This window comes from Aotus nancymaae, unplaced genomic scaffold, assembly GCF_030222135.1.
Source record: "Aotus nancymaae isolate 86718 unplaced genomic scaffold, 86718_ANA_hifiasm-v0.15.2.pri h1tg000040l, whole genome shotgun sequence".
NCBI lineage: Eukaryota > Metazoa > Chordata > Mammalia > Primates > Aotidae > Aotus > Aotus nancymaae.
Genome location: NW_026988454.1, coordinates 60,521,990 through 60,536,381, shown reverse-complemented (window position 1 = coordinate 60,536,381; position 14,392 = coordinate 60,521,990). Strand labels below are relative to the sequence as shown.

The following is a 14,392-nucleotide window of genomic DNA, read 5'->3' as shown; positions in this document are numbered from 1 at the left end:
CATATTTTCATTTTGCATGGATATATACATAGGTATGAGATTGCCAGGTGCTATGGTGTGAATGTGTCCTCCAAAAGTTCATGTTGGAAACTTGGTCCTCAACACAGCAGTGTTGAGAGGTGAGACCTTTGGGAAATGAGTAAGTCATGAGAAGTCTGCCCTCATGAACAGATTAGCCCACTCATAGATTAGTGGATTAATGGGTTATCAAGGTAATGAGTTAGTTATCATAAAAGCCTATTTGGCCCTCTTACCATGTGATGCCCTGTCCCGCCTCAGCACTCTGTGGAGAGTCCTCACTGGCAAAAAGGCCCTCACCAGATGTGATCCCTCAGTCTTGGACTTCCCAGCCTCTAGAATTATAAGAAATACATTTCTTTGTAAATTATCCAGTGTGTGATATTCGGTTATAGCAACAGAAACAGACTGAATCATAGGTAACTGAATTTAACTTTTTGAGGAACTGCCAGACTCTTCCGAGGTGGCTGCACCGTTTTACATTCCCGCCAGCAATGCATGGGGTTTCAGTTTCTTTATGTCCTTGCCAACAATTTTTGTTGTCTCTTTTTGATTCTTGCCATCTCAGTGAGTGCGAAGTGTGTTTCACTGTGGTTTTGATTTGCATTTCTCTAATGATATTAAGTATATTTTCATGTGCTTACTAATCATTTATATATATTCTTTGGAGGAGAAATTTCTATTCAAATCCTTTGCTCATTTTAAATTGAGTTATCCATTTTTTTTACTGTTGAGTTTAAAAGGCTTTTTAAAGAAGCACATATTTAAGATACAAGTCCCTTATCAGGTATATGATTTATAATTGTTTTCTCCCATTCCATGAGTTGCCTTTTCACTTCCTTAAGGCTTTTCTTAGGAGCAGTAAAGTGTTCCTTTTTGTATTATTATGATATTTTTGCCACACACTGTCAGGCGAAAAGTTTTTCAGTTTCATGAAGTCCAATTTTTCTGTTTTTGCTTTTGTGACTTTTGCCTTTGATGTCATATATCAAATCTATCTGTAATAATTGTTAGCAAATGATATGAGGAAGGGATCTAACTTTTATTAAAAATACCACATAACCCAGTACCTGTTCACACCATTAATCTAGTCTAAATGCTTCTATGTACTCCGGTCTGATTTGGGGCCATTGTTGATGCTTTGTTGGTTTTTCTTAAGGTAACCCCAAAGTAGCCTAATAATAACATTCAAAAGAAACAGTGATACCTACAGTTTTGCTATTGCCCTACCTTTGTATAAACAAGTATCTTGTAGTCTAAAGCATGTATTCAATGTCTGCTAAATGAAATTAAATTGAAAAGCAGTTTTAGGGAGGAGAAATGTGAATAATCATATAATAGCCAACACTGTGATCCAGTCTTGTTCACAATGTTTCCATTTCTGTTGAAATCATCTCTGTTCTGAGCCAAAACTGCTCTTTCAACACATTTTCAATACAATCATGGTAATTATTAGTTTTGTTTGTCAAATATTTTCAGTTCTCTCCAGTTTCAGAGCCTCTTGTGGTTAGGTGGGATCTTGTTAAATTATTGTTCTTGTTAATTAAAGTTGCAGCCAACGCAGCATAAGTGGAAGTGTCATGTGTCTGGGCTAGAGTTTGCTAGGTTGATATCCTCTAGGGTTTTCTTCTCCCTCCAGCAATGGTGGCTGCTCTATCAGCCCAAATCCCTGAGTGACAAAGTGTCAGAGAGCTCTGTCAACCTAATGGATGGGTAGCACAAGAAACAAATAAAACTTTTTTCCCTTTTGTTGTTTTAAGCTGCTGAATTTTGGGGTGGAATGTTAGTGAAGCATAACATGGCCCATCCTGACCAATCCACCAGTCACTGTCCTTCTGACTTCTCTTAATTCACTGGTCTGCTTTTGAAACCAACCCAATAGTACCATAGTTTTTTGTTTGTTTGTTTAAATAATCATAGAAACTGACCCTTTGGGTCTTAAAGTTTGAAACTTATATTGTTTTATCTGAGTCCCTTTTTCAGGAGCCACTTTTGGGCCTCTCAAAAAACAGTATCAAAAAACTGAAACTCTCCAGATAACCATATCCAGTCAATGAGATGCCAGACCCCTCAGGACCCCTCATGCATTGTGACTGCTTCCTTGCTCCTCCCTAGTTCCTGTTTTCTTATACCTTGTTACATTTCTTCCCTGCTATGTAAACCTCTAGTTAGAGCTGGTCAGGGAGATGTATTTAGAACTAAGCTCCCATTTCCTTGGCTGCAGCACCCAATTAAAGCCTTCTTTCTTGGCAGTCTTCATTGTCTCAGTCATTGGCTTTCTGTGTGGCAAGCAGCAGGACCAACCCCCTGGTGCCTCAGTAATGCTTTCCTGAATGAGAGGTAAAGGGTTTCAGGTAGAACATGAAGACACTGGACCTGGAAATGATTTCAGAGTTGCAGCCTTAGTCACTCTTCTCATATGCATGACAACCTCAACTACATTTTGGGAACGCCCACCATCCATATATATATATAGATAGATATTGTGTGCTCCAGAAGTGCCTCAGTGTCCAAAAAAGTGAAATGCCTGGGAAAGTAACATTTCCAGAAAAGGTAAAAGAAACATATACTTAGTTAAGTTGAATAGGTAACAATTTACAGAGAAAAAGACAGTCAGTGTTATGGGGCAAAACCTTCAACACAGTCCAGAAAGATCACTATAAAGAAATGTGAGATTGGGCCGGGCGCGGTGGCTCAAGCCTGTAATCCCAGCACTTTGGGAGGCCGAGGCGGGTGAATCACGAGGTCGAGAGATCGAGACCATCCTGGTCAACATTGTGAAACCCCGTCTCTATTAATCAAAAAAAAAATTAGCTGGGCACGGTGGCGCGTGCCTGTAATCCCAGCTACTCAGGAGGCTGAGGCAGGAGAATTGCCTGAACCCAGGAGGCGGAGGTTGCGGTGAGCCGAGATCGCGCCATTGCACTCCAGCCTGGGTAACAAGAGCGAGACTCCGTCTCAAAAAAAAAAAAAAAAAAAAAAAAAGAAATGTGAGATTAAGTCACCAAATCTGAAAGCTATTTACCATTTTCAATCCATTCCTTGGTCTTTTATGGGTTTATTTCATGGACATTCACAAAACCCTTGACATTCAGGTTGTGTCCATTTTCCATATACACTGAACTTTGAGGCCTCTGCAAATTGGTATAAACTTTATAAAAAATTAATATTGTGTATGTAAAATTTGACAAGTTGCTGTCTTTAAAAAAAAAAAAAATGTCCCACTCTGTCACCCAGACTGGAGAGTGCAGTGGTACAATCTCAGCTCACTGCAACCTCTGCCTACTGGGCTCAAGTGATCCTCCCTGCTCAGCCTCCCAAATAACTGGGACTGGGTACATGCCCCTTTGCCTGGCTAATTTTTTTTTTTTTTTTCGTGGAGAGGGTGTTTGTCTTCTCAAATTCCTCAAATTTCTCAGGTGATCTGCCTGCCTCAGCCTCCCAAGTAGCTGCGATTACAGGCACATGCCAGTTGGCCTGGCTAATTTTTTTTTTTTTTTTTTTTTTTTTTTGGTGGAGATGGGTGTGTGTTTGTTTTTTCAAATTCCTGGACTCAGGTGATCTGCCTGCCTCAGCCTCCCAAGTTGCTGGGATTACAGGTGTGAGCCACGGCACCTGGTCAAGTAGAACTTTTATAATACTAAGGCTTAATAATCATGACTCAGATGTCATTACAGAAAGAGAAATAATCAGCATCCTATAACAAAGAATTGCAATGTACTTTGGGTTTGTTTTTTGTTTTTGTTTTAGCTAGATGATTAACTAAGGCTACTATAAAATTGACTTTAAAATCAGTCTACAAGCTAAATTGCACTGCAACCATTACAGACAGGTGACTTAAACATTAGTTGAAACTATTGCTTTTATTTTTATCATGTGCTATTTTTATGAAAACTCTCACAGTGGCCAAAGACAAATGTAGTTTCAAAATATCCCTGATCAGATCATTATGTTGCATAAATGTTCGATCAAATGCCTATACCATATCTAAAGAGTAAACATTTTGAATCAAAAAGAAAAATACTAAAATATTTACATATAGATCACTTGCTATCTGCTTTGTCTGAAATCCACATCTTCTCTTCCACCTTTCATCACACACACACACAAACACTTAAAGCATTCTTATGTCATTATGTCATTGCCACCCCCCAAGAAAAACCTTTGAATATCTCTATCATGGGTTTTATCATACTGTATTACACTTCTCTATGAGATAGTTTTTTTTTTTTTTTTTGAGATAGAGTTTCACTCTTGTTGCCCAGGCTGGAGTGCAATGGCGCGATCTTGGCTCACCACAACCTCCGCCTCCTGGTTCAAGTGATTCTCCTACCTCAGGCTCCTGAGTAGCTGGGATTACAGGCATGTGCCACCACACTGGCTAATTTTTTGTATTTTTGGTAGAGACTGGGTTTCTCCATGTTGGTCAGGCTGGTCTCAAACTCCCGACCTCAGGTGATCGGCCAGCCTTAGCCTCCCAAAGTGCTGGGATTACAGGCGTGAGCCACCGCGCCTGGCCTCTGTGAGATAGTTATATCCACTACATTACAAATTCTTGTGAAATATATCTTAACTATTTTGTATCTTCTAAGACCTAACATTTAGAAGACAGTAAATATTTGTTGAATGAGCTACTTGGTATCATGAAGTTGTCAACGCACCACTGCTTCCGTAAAACTAAAAGACAAACATAAATAGAACTTACATTAATTGGAAGGATACCGGTAAAATAATCACCTCTGATTATACAATTGCATACCTGGAAAACTTAAGAGAATCCAATAAAAAGATACTACAAATAATAGAAGACTTGAGTGAGGTGACTAGGTACAAAATTAGTGTTCAGAAGTCAGTAGCCTTTTCTATACAAACAGATCTGTTGGAACTGCACTGTGCAACACAGTAGCCTATAGCCTCATGTAGCAATTTAAATTAACTTAAAATTTCATTCATTAGTGACACTAGCCACATATCAAATCCTCAATAGTCACCTGAAATTTGGGGAGAAATAGACAATCTGGAACTATTTTCCATAGACCACATTGAAAAAATAAATAACAAAAGTCAGGAAAAGTTTGGAAACAGAATAATCATGGGAAACAGCCCTATCAGATTTAAAACACGTTATAAGGCCATATAACTACAATGTCTGCATTTACAAATATAAATAAACCATAGAAATTAACACATACACAAATTTTGCTTATAAAGGAGGCCTTTTAGGCCAGGCACAGTGGTTCACACCTCTAATCCCAGAACTTTGGGAGGCCAAGGTGGGTGGATCACCTGACGTCAGGAGTTCAAGACCAGCCTGGCCAACATGGTGAAATTCCATCTCTACTAAAAATACAAAAATTAGCCAGGTGTGGTGGCCCCTGCCTATAGTCCCAGCTACTCAGGAGGCTGAGGCAGGAGAATCCCTTGAACCTGGGAGGTGGAGGTTGCAGTGAGTCAAGATCAGGCCACTGTATCCAGCCTGGGTGACAGAACGAGACTCCATCTCAACAATAAATAAATAAATTTGTATCCCTATTTCACTTCTTATTCCAAAATAAATTCCAGCATAGCAAAGATTTAAACATAAGATAAAACTATATTACAGTATTGCTTCATATAGCAAAACATTAGAAGAACCTAAATGTCCTTTAATGGTTAAATACAGTATGGTACATCCATTCCATTTAAGATCATTTTGCCATTGGGAAAGAAAATTTGTGGCTTTATTATTGTAGAAGAGTATATGTAGTAAGCTGTCATGTGTGTAGAATCTACATAAAGGCTTGTCCATGTAGGGAACACAGGAAATTGGTTTCCTCTGGAGGGGAAAATTAAGTAGCTATGGGATGGGTGGAAGGAGACTTGGTTTTTACTGATGACTGTTTTGCAGCATTGAATTTGTGCTATATATACATACATGAGTTAATGTTTTAAAGTAAATCACATAATTTATTATAAAAACCAAGGCCTGACATGTATAAAACTATTGTATCTCCCTTACTTTAGTATCACCTGCCCCAAATTTATTTCAGTTCTTTACATAAGAGCTGCAAAAAGTCTATGGGCAGCAATTTCAAGCTTCAGTGCAGTAAACTCTTGTCTAGAAAGTTAGAATTTAACAATCTACTTAATAAGTGTTTAGCCAGTAATAGGGACCTAATATTAATGCACTCAGTAAGTACTTGCTCAGATGTAATTTTATATTATTTAAAGAAGACTTAACAGCAAACAAAAATGAGTACTTTGTTTTATAGTAAAAGTGGGCCGGGTGCGATGGCTTATGTATTTTTTTTTTTTTTTTTTTTGAGATGGAGTTTCGCTATTGTTACCCAGGCTGGAGTGCAATGGCGCAATCTCGGCTCACCGCAATGTCCGCCTCCTGGGTTCAGGCAATTCTCCTGCCTCAGCCTCCTGAGTAGCTGGGATTACAGGCACGCACCACCATGCCCAGCTAATTTTTTGTATTTTTAGTAGAGACGGAGTTTCACCATGTTGACCAGGATGGTCTCGATCTCTTGACCTCGTAATCCACCCGCCTCAGCCTCCCAAAGTGCTGGGATTACAGGCGTGAACCACCGCACCCGGCTGGCTTATGTCTTTAATCCCAGCACTTTGGGAGGCCAAGGCAGGCGGGTCACCTGAGATCAGGAGATGGAGACCAGCCTGGCTAAAATGTTGAAACCCTGTTTCTACTAAAGATACAAAAAAATTAGCTGGGCGTGGTAGCATGAGCCTATAATCTCAGCTACTATGGAGGCTGAGACAGGAGAATCGCTTGAACCCAGGAAGTAGAGGTTGCAGTGAGCCAAGATCGCGCCATTGCACTCCAGCTTGGGCAACAAAAGCAAAACTCCATCTCAAAAAAAAAAAAAAAAAAAGTGAAGGGCCACAGTGTTCTCTAGTCATTCTGTCATTCTATAATGTAAACATATAAATGGACTAATGGTGGAGTGCCGAATAAGCTCAGAGAATTCTAATTAGAAGAGTGCTTCATAGACTGGAGCAAAGCTCTTCTCCAGCGCCTTCCCCAGCTCTCTAGTATGTACAGCACTGTATGCAACTGCCACTGTTAAGATGCTGCTAAGCACTGTTCACAACAGCAAAGATATGGAGTCAACCTGTGTCCAGTAGTGGACGAATGGATAAAGGAAATGTATATGTACACAATGGAATATTATTCAGCCATGAAAAGTGAATAAAATCGTATTTACAGCAACATGGATGAACAGGAGGTCATTATGTTAAGTAAAATAGCCAGGCACAGAAAGGCAAATATCACATGTTCTCACTCAGATTTGGGAGCTAAAAAAGTTGATCTTACAAAGGTAGAGAGTAGTAGAATAATAGATAAAGAGACCGGGAAGGGTGTGCAGGTGGGAGGGGGATGAAGAGAAGTAGGTTAATGGGTAAAAACATACAGTTAGATAAAAGATATAAGATCTGATGTTCAACAGCTGAGTAGAGTGACTATAGTAAGTAACAATATATTGTGTATTTCAAAGTAACTAAAAGAGAGGACTTGAATGGTTCCCAACACATAGAAATGATAAATACTCAAAATGATGATACCTCAATATCCTGACTTGATCATTACATATTCTATGCCTGTAACAAACTGTCACATGTAGCCCATAAATATGTAAAATACTAGTTATCAAATTTTTAAAAAGAGCTTGCTAAGCCTTGGGAGTCTCCTCCACCTCTCCAAACATTTCTATTTTGCTTTACAGTTTCTAAACTTAAACCCAGCATAACTTAAATCTCACTTGCCAGTAGGAATGGAATTGTCTAATTCCACGATTAGCTGTTTGACAGCTCAGACAGTTGAAATCTTTTTATAAGGTACAGAGAGTTTTATTGGGCATTGATATGATGTTCTTGAAACTTGAAGAAATTATTCTAGAACAAGCTTATTGTCTGTGAAAGACTACCATAGGAAGGCCAGGTGTGGTGGCTCATGCCTGTTATCCCAGCATTTTGGGAGGCTGAGGCACGTGGATCACCTGAGGTCAGGAGTTCAAGACCAGCCTGGCCAACATGGTGAAACCCCATCTCTATAAAAAATATATATATATTAAAAAAAAAGGACTACCATAGAAAATCCTTGGGTAGAAAAAATATCTGCTATGGAACACAACTTAATATTTAAGCAATTTCTTTTTATCAGCAGTTGTTTTAAAATTCAAGACAACCAACTGAAACATAAATAATATCAGTATTATTTTATTGATAATTAAATTTGTTGTCCAGTATGTCAACAGATTTCATAATAAAACCCAGCCCCTCTGAGCCCCAGTTTCCTCATCCATCAAATAGAGATAATAACATCTGCTCCATTGACACTGGAGAATTACTGTGCAAACTGAAGACATGAAAGCAATTTGAAAGATGCCAAACAATTTTATCTTATTTTATTTTTTTGAAACAAGGTCTCACTCTATCACCTAGGCTAGAGTGCAATGGCACAATCACAGATCACTGCAGCCTCAACCTCCTGGGCTCCAGCAATCCTCCTGCCTCAACCTCCTGAGTAGCTGGGACTAGAGGCTACTACAGGCGACCACCCAGCTAATTAAAATTTTTTTTTTTTGTAAAGATGGAGTCTGGTTATGTTGCCCAAGCTGGTCCCAAACTCCTGGACTCATGTGATCTTCCCCACTTAGCCTCTCAAAGTGCTGGGATTGCAGGTGTGAGTCACTGTGACCCGCCTACAATTTTAAATAGACCATTATCATTCCTTTTTTTAAAAGGGGCAACTAGTCCCTTCCAAATACATCCAATTTGCCCAATTCATTCTGTCTTCACTGACACTAGGGTTACAGTGTTGAGCACTGAATTGGTAGTTTAATTTCCTGTCAAGGAAAATGAAAATGTAACCTCTAGATGCAAAATACCAAACCCCTTCCCTGCCTTTCCTTCCCTCCCACAGGAATTGATCCCTAGAATCCTCCCTAGTCAGCCTCCTGCCTGCCAGTCCGTCTCAGAGTCTGCATGCTGAGCAACCCAATCTGTGATTATTTGGTACCAGAAATGGTCTGAGGAAGCAATGCTAAGATGAGATTTTGGAGCTGGATCATGTGCCATCTGGCTGGCACTGAGAACCCCATTGCCAGTTGTAGGGGGAGCACAGACAGCACAAGGCAACAGTGCAATTGTTAAAACTTCAACAGGCATGGTGGCTCATGCCTGTAATCCTAGCACTTTGGGAGGCCGAGGCAGGTGGATCACCCTAGGTCAGGAGTTCGAGACCAGCCTGGCCAACATGGCAAAACCCCATCTCTACTAAAAATATAAAAATAGCAAATTAGGCAGGCAGGATGGCACATGCCTGTAATCCTAACTACTTGGGAGGCTGAGGCAGAAGAATAGCTTGAACCCTGGAGATGGAGGTTGCAGTGAGCTAAGATCATGCCACTGCACTCTAGCCTGGGCAACACAGAGAGACTCCCTCAAAAAAAAAAAAAAAAAATTTCATTGGTGATGGCAAATGTACCAGACATTTGAGCAGCATAGAGGAAACAGTCACCAAAAGGACAGTAAAGGTGGCTCTCACTATGCTCAACCAGTGCTTTGGAAAAAGAAAATGAAAGACTAAGAGTGATTAATCAACTTTCAAAAGCTAAGAGTGGCAGCCAAATGGCTTCCTTGGTAGCATATAATGAATCTCTTTTTTCCTGCCGCAGGGGTGCAGAGAAAGCTGAGGACCAGGCTCAGAACTTCTCCTGAGGGTAGCTTTAAAGAAAGTTAATCTCTCAACCTAGGCAGGTTGGCTCTGCCAAGGTCAGGGCTCTGGCTGTCACAAAATAGGAGCCTGACAGTAGGACAGGGGCATCTGGGTAAAGGTACCTACAGAACTGAGGTCCATCCCTCCCCTTCCATGGGCTACTAATCCCCTCTTCTGGAAGACAATGAAGATGCTACTTCCCTACATACAACATGTGCCCCCCCCACCCAGATCCATCCCAACCTCCTATCCTGGCCACTAGGCCAATCCCTAGGTCTAAGTCACCACATAACTCAGTTGGGGAGGAAAGGGACTAGACACAAAAGAAATGGGAGGACCTGGCAGTAAGTACTGGCAGGAGCCAGGGCGGAATATGTGGGACAGGATGTCCGAGGGTGCTGGATCAAGGCAGGCAAACGTTACTTTGAATAAGAAAGTGTTGGCCGGGCATAGTGGCTCATGCCTGTGATCCCAGCACATTGGGAGGCCAAGGCGGGTGAGTCACTTGAGGTCAAGAGTTCAAGACCAGCCTGACCAACATAGTGAAACCCTGTCTCTACTAAAAATACAAAAATTAGCCGGATGTGGGAGTACGTGCCTATAATTTTAGCTACTGGGGAGGCTGAGGCACAAGAATTGCTTGAACCCAGGAGGTGGAGGTTGTGGAGAGCCAAGATCATGACACTGGACTGCAGCCTGGGTGACAAAGCAAGACTCTGTCTCAAACAAACAAACAAACCAAATTGCTGTATTTTAGCTGGGTGCAGTGCCTATAAGCCTAGCACTTTGGGAGGCCGAGGAGGGTGGATCACAAGGTCAGGAGTTAGAGACCAGCCTGACCAATATGGGGAAACCCCATCTCTACTAAAAATACAAAAATTAGTCGAGGGTGGTGGCGGGCACCTGTAGTCTTAGCTACTTGGGAGGCTGAGGCAGGAGAATTGCTTGTTCCTGGGAGGCAGAGGTTGTAGTGAGTTGAGATCGCACCATGGCACTCCAGCCTGGGTGACAAAGCGAGACTCTATCAGAAAGAAAAGAAACAAAAGAAAAGAGAAAGGGGGAACGTAAGGTAAGGTAAGGGTTTATTGAGAGCACTATTGTGGAATACAGGATTCAACACTCTGGCAAGGCCCCAGGAGATGGTGCAAACATGCTGTTAGGATGGCTCCAGGAAGCCAGGGAAAAGCAATGGTCCATGCTAAGTGCGACTGAAATGCCATAATTGCCTTGGCAGATGGATCACAAGGCTCAGAGCGGTGGGCATGCTAGAACAGAATAGATTTGCCATGTAAGGCATGGATGACTATGCTCCTTAGGAGAGTCCAGAGTCTACACGGTTTGCCAAGGGAATAAGGAACGTGCTGGGGAGAAGGAAGAGGGCACCAACATCTCTAAGGATTGAGTGGCAGCTCTTCTCTGTAGGCCAGGGATGGAGTTCTGTTTTACAGGACTGGGCTCACTGTGTAGCAATCAGGATGACAGGACAGTTTCCACTCCCCCTGCACACACCCTCCATAGAGGTCAGGTGGATGCAATTATTGTAATGACTGGCAGGGTGGAGTGGCAGCCAAGGGGCCTGACCTGCAGCGATATGGAGATAGTTAATGAATATAATGCTCTTAGGGAAAAACACATGAGGAGACAAAGGGTACAACGCAATCTGTACAAACAAAAGAAATCAAGGATGGAGGGTCAAGACAGTCAGTCGTTCCAATGAAAAGTCAGGATGTCTTGCCCAGTTTTCAGAACTGAGCCAGTTTTGGGTCCCAGAACCCATCAATTGAAAGAGAGGCTGGGGCCAGGTGCAGTGGCTCACACCTGTAATCCCAATACTTTGGGAGGCCAAGGTGAGTGGATCATCTGAGGTCAGGAATTCGAGACCAGCCTGGCTAACCCAGTGAAACCCTGTCTCTACTAAAAATACAAAAAATTAACCGAGCATGGTGGCACACCTATAATCCCAGCTACTAGGGAGGCTGAGCCAGGAGAATTGCTTGAACCAGGGAGGCAGAGGTTGCAGTGAGCTGAGATCACACCTGCACTCCAGCCTGAGTGACAGAGTGAGACTCTGTCTCAAACAAAACAAAAGAAAGAGAGGCTGGGTTCTCAGGAAGACACAAGTATTTGCAATAATGATTTCTCGATTCTTCCTCAGAGAGGTGAATGGCCATTTAATTGGGTAACTTCACGCTGGAGAAAGGGGAATATCCAAACATTCTGAGGACTGCTGGACACAAACTACAGGTCGCCAGTAATATCCAGAGACCTGAACCACCATCATGGGACCCTGTTAGAGCAGGTGCCAGGGCCAGCTTTGTGGATGTATGACGTGTGCAGCCACACAGGACTTCACATTTAGAAGGTTCTATGTGTGGTTTAATTATTGGTTTAATGCTCTACTGTTACCCTCTTGAAATTCTTAATGATTTTTTTTAACAAAAGGGACTGTATTTTCAGTTTATGCTGGGCCCCTTGTTAAAATATATATATGCAGTTAGTCATGGTGGGAAATACAGGAGAGGCCTGGTAATAAATTGAGTTATGGCTCAGGTGCGGCTTACAGTGAATTCACTGGGTCTGCACACCATCCATAGTCATTTCCTAGTCTCTGAATGTATGCTTGGAACAGACATTCCTGGCAATTAACACAACCCCACGCTGCTTCTTTGGCCAGTGCGGTAAGAGCTGTCAGGGTGAATATGGCCAACTGGAAAGTTCTGAGACTGGCACCCTCTTACACGTACACACACACACATACAAAATAGTAAATCAAAAACAATACTGCATCACACAGTATCTGGCAGAAATCAGTGCCACCCTTAAAAACTGAAAGAATACAGGGATGGTGAACCCCATCATATCTCCATTTAATTCAGTAGTCTATCCCCTGCAAAAAAGCAAACAAAAACAATTTAAAGGGTAACTGTGGACTAAGAAGTAACCTCGATAGCAGCTGCTGTGCCAGATGTGATATCTTTGCTAGACCCCATTTAAATTTTACCAACCGTCCAAACAATGCCTCTTTTTCTTTTAAGGTCTAGGAATCCTATATGAAAACACGCATTGCATTTACGTGTCAGTCCAGAACACTTCTGCAACCTTTCACCCTCTCTCATATCTTTTTTTTTTTTTTTTTTTTTTGAGGTGGAGTTTTGCTCTTGTTGCCCAGGCTGGAGTGCAATTGTGCAATCTCGGCTCACTGCAGCCTCTGCCTCCCAGGTTCAAGCAATTCTCCTACCTCAGCCTCCTGAGTAGGTGAGATTACAGACATGTACCACCAAACCTGGCTAATTTTTTTGTATTTTTAGTAGAGACAGGGTTTCTCCATGTTGGTCAGGCTGGTCTCGAACTCCCAACCTCAGGTGATCCGTCCGCCTCAGCCTCCCAAAGGCTGGGATTACAGGCATGAGCCACCATGCCTGGCACCTCTCTCGTATTTTAAGAGTATATGTCTTTCATTTTGTAGGATGATCATCCACTTGAGTGTGTCCAATGTTTCCCCATGGCCAGACTAGAGCCACAGATTCTTGGAAGAAATACAACAGTGATGCTGTGCTCTTTCTTAGCCCACCACATCAGGAATATAAGGCCAACCCATCCCACCACTGGTGATATTTACCTTGATCACTTGTGTGTGGTGTCCGCCAGTTTTCTTGACTGTAAAGTCACCAGTCCTCCCTTTGCATTTGGTTATTTTGTACAGAAATATTCTGAGATTACACCAATACCTGTTCCTCACCAAACTTCCACCCACCAGTCTTAGCATCCATTGAGGACCTCATCTGTATCAGCTATCACAGACTGGGCTGCCAGTTGGTGATTATCTATTTCCATTATTCCTTCTACAATTATTAGCTGACATTCTACTGAAAGGAAGAAATTTCCCTTTCTCTTATTTGTTTATATCATCAGGGACTCATGGATTTCTATTGTAATCAAGGTTTACAATTCTATACTCTTATTTATTTTTACGTTCAAATTGTCCTCAGTTTGGCCAAGGGACACCCTTCAAGCTGGCTTCTACGTTCTGTGTCATGGCCTCATCATTCTTTTGCACGTTTACATTTTCTGACGCAAGAGGATACTTCTGTGCCCCCAGCCCAGGGTAGAATGGTATTTGGAAAGCAAGATCTGAAAAGGGAAGCTTCACTGAAAACGCTTTTGAACTTATCTGCTTCCCTATTTCTGTTTTCTCTAAGTTCCTTCTTGTTTCTTTTTTTCTCTTCCATGCTGGAGGCTTTCTTCAAATGTTTGGCCGCCATTCTCAGCTGTCTATTTGCATGTGAGTGAGGCATTGAAAAGCCTATAATTAGAAGATATGTGTGGAGAAGAGGGGAAGAGGTCATTGACTGGTAGATTTTATTTTAGGGTTTTAGGGTGATCTGGCCAGGCCAATTCACTAGATTTTTTTTTTTTTTTTTTTAAATGAAATTTTGCTCTTGTTGCCCAGGCTAGAGTGCAATGGCATGATCTCAGCTCACTGCAACCTCTGCCTTCCAGGTTCAAGCGATTCTCCTGCCTCAGCCTCCTGAGTAGCTGGGATTATAGGCATGTGCCACCACACCCAGGTAATTTTGTATTTTTAATAGAGATGGGGTTTCTCCCTGTTGGTTAGGCTGGTCTTGAACTCCTGACCTCAGGTGGTCTGTCCAC

At 41.9% G+C, this 14,392-nt stretch overlaps 1 long non-coding RNA gene across 1 annotated transcript in view; it reads right to left on the bottom strand.

Moving 5' to 3' along the window:
• Positions 1-269: 269 nt before the first annotated feature.
• The window catches only part of LOC135268343 (uncharacterized), an 83,167-nt gene continuing 69,044 nt past the window's right edge, over positions 270-14,392 (bottom strand). The window contains exon 3 of the long non-coding RNA XR_010336656.1: positions 270-353. This is a non-coding gene — a long non-coding RNA (uncharacterized LOC135268343). The remainder of the gene's footprint in view (positions 354-14,392) is intronic.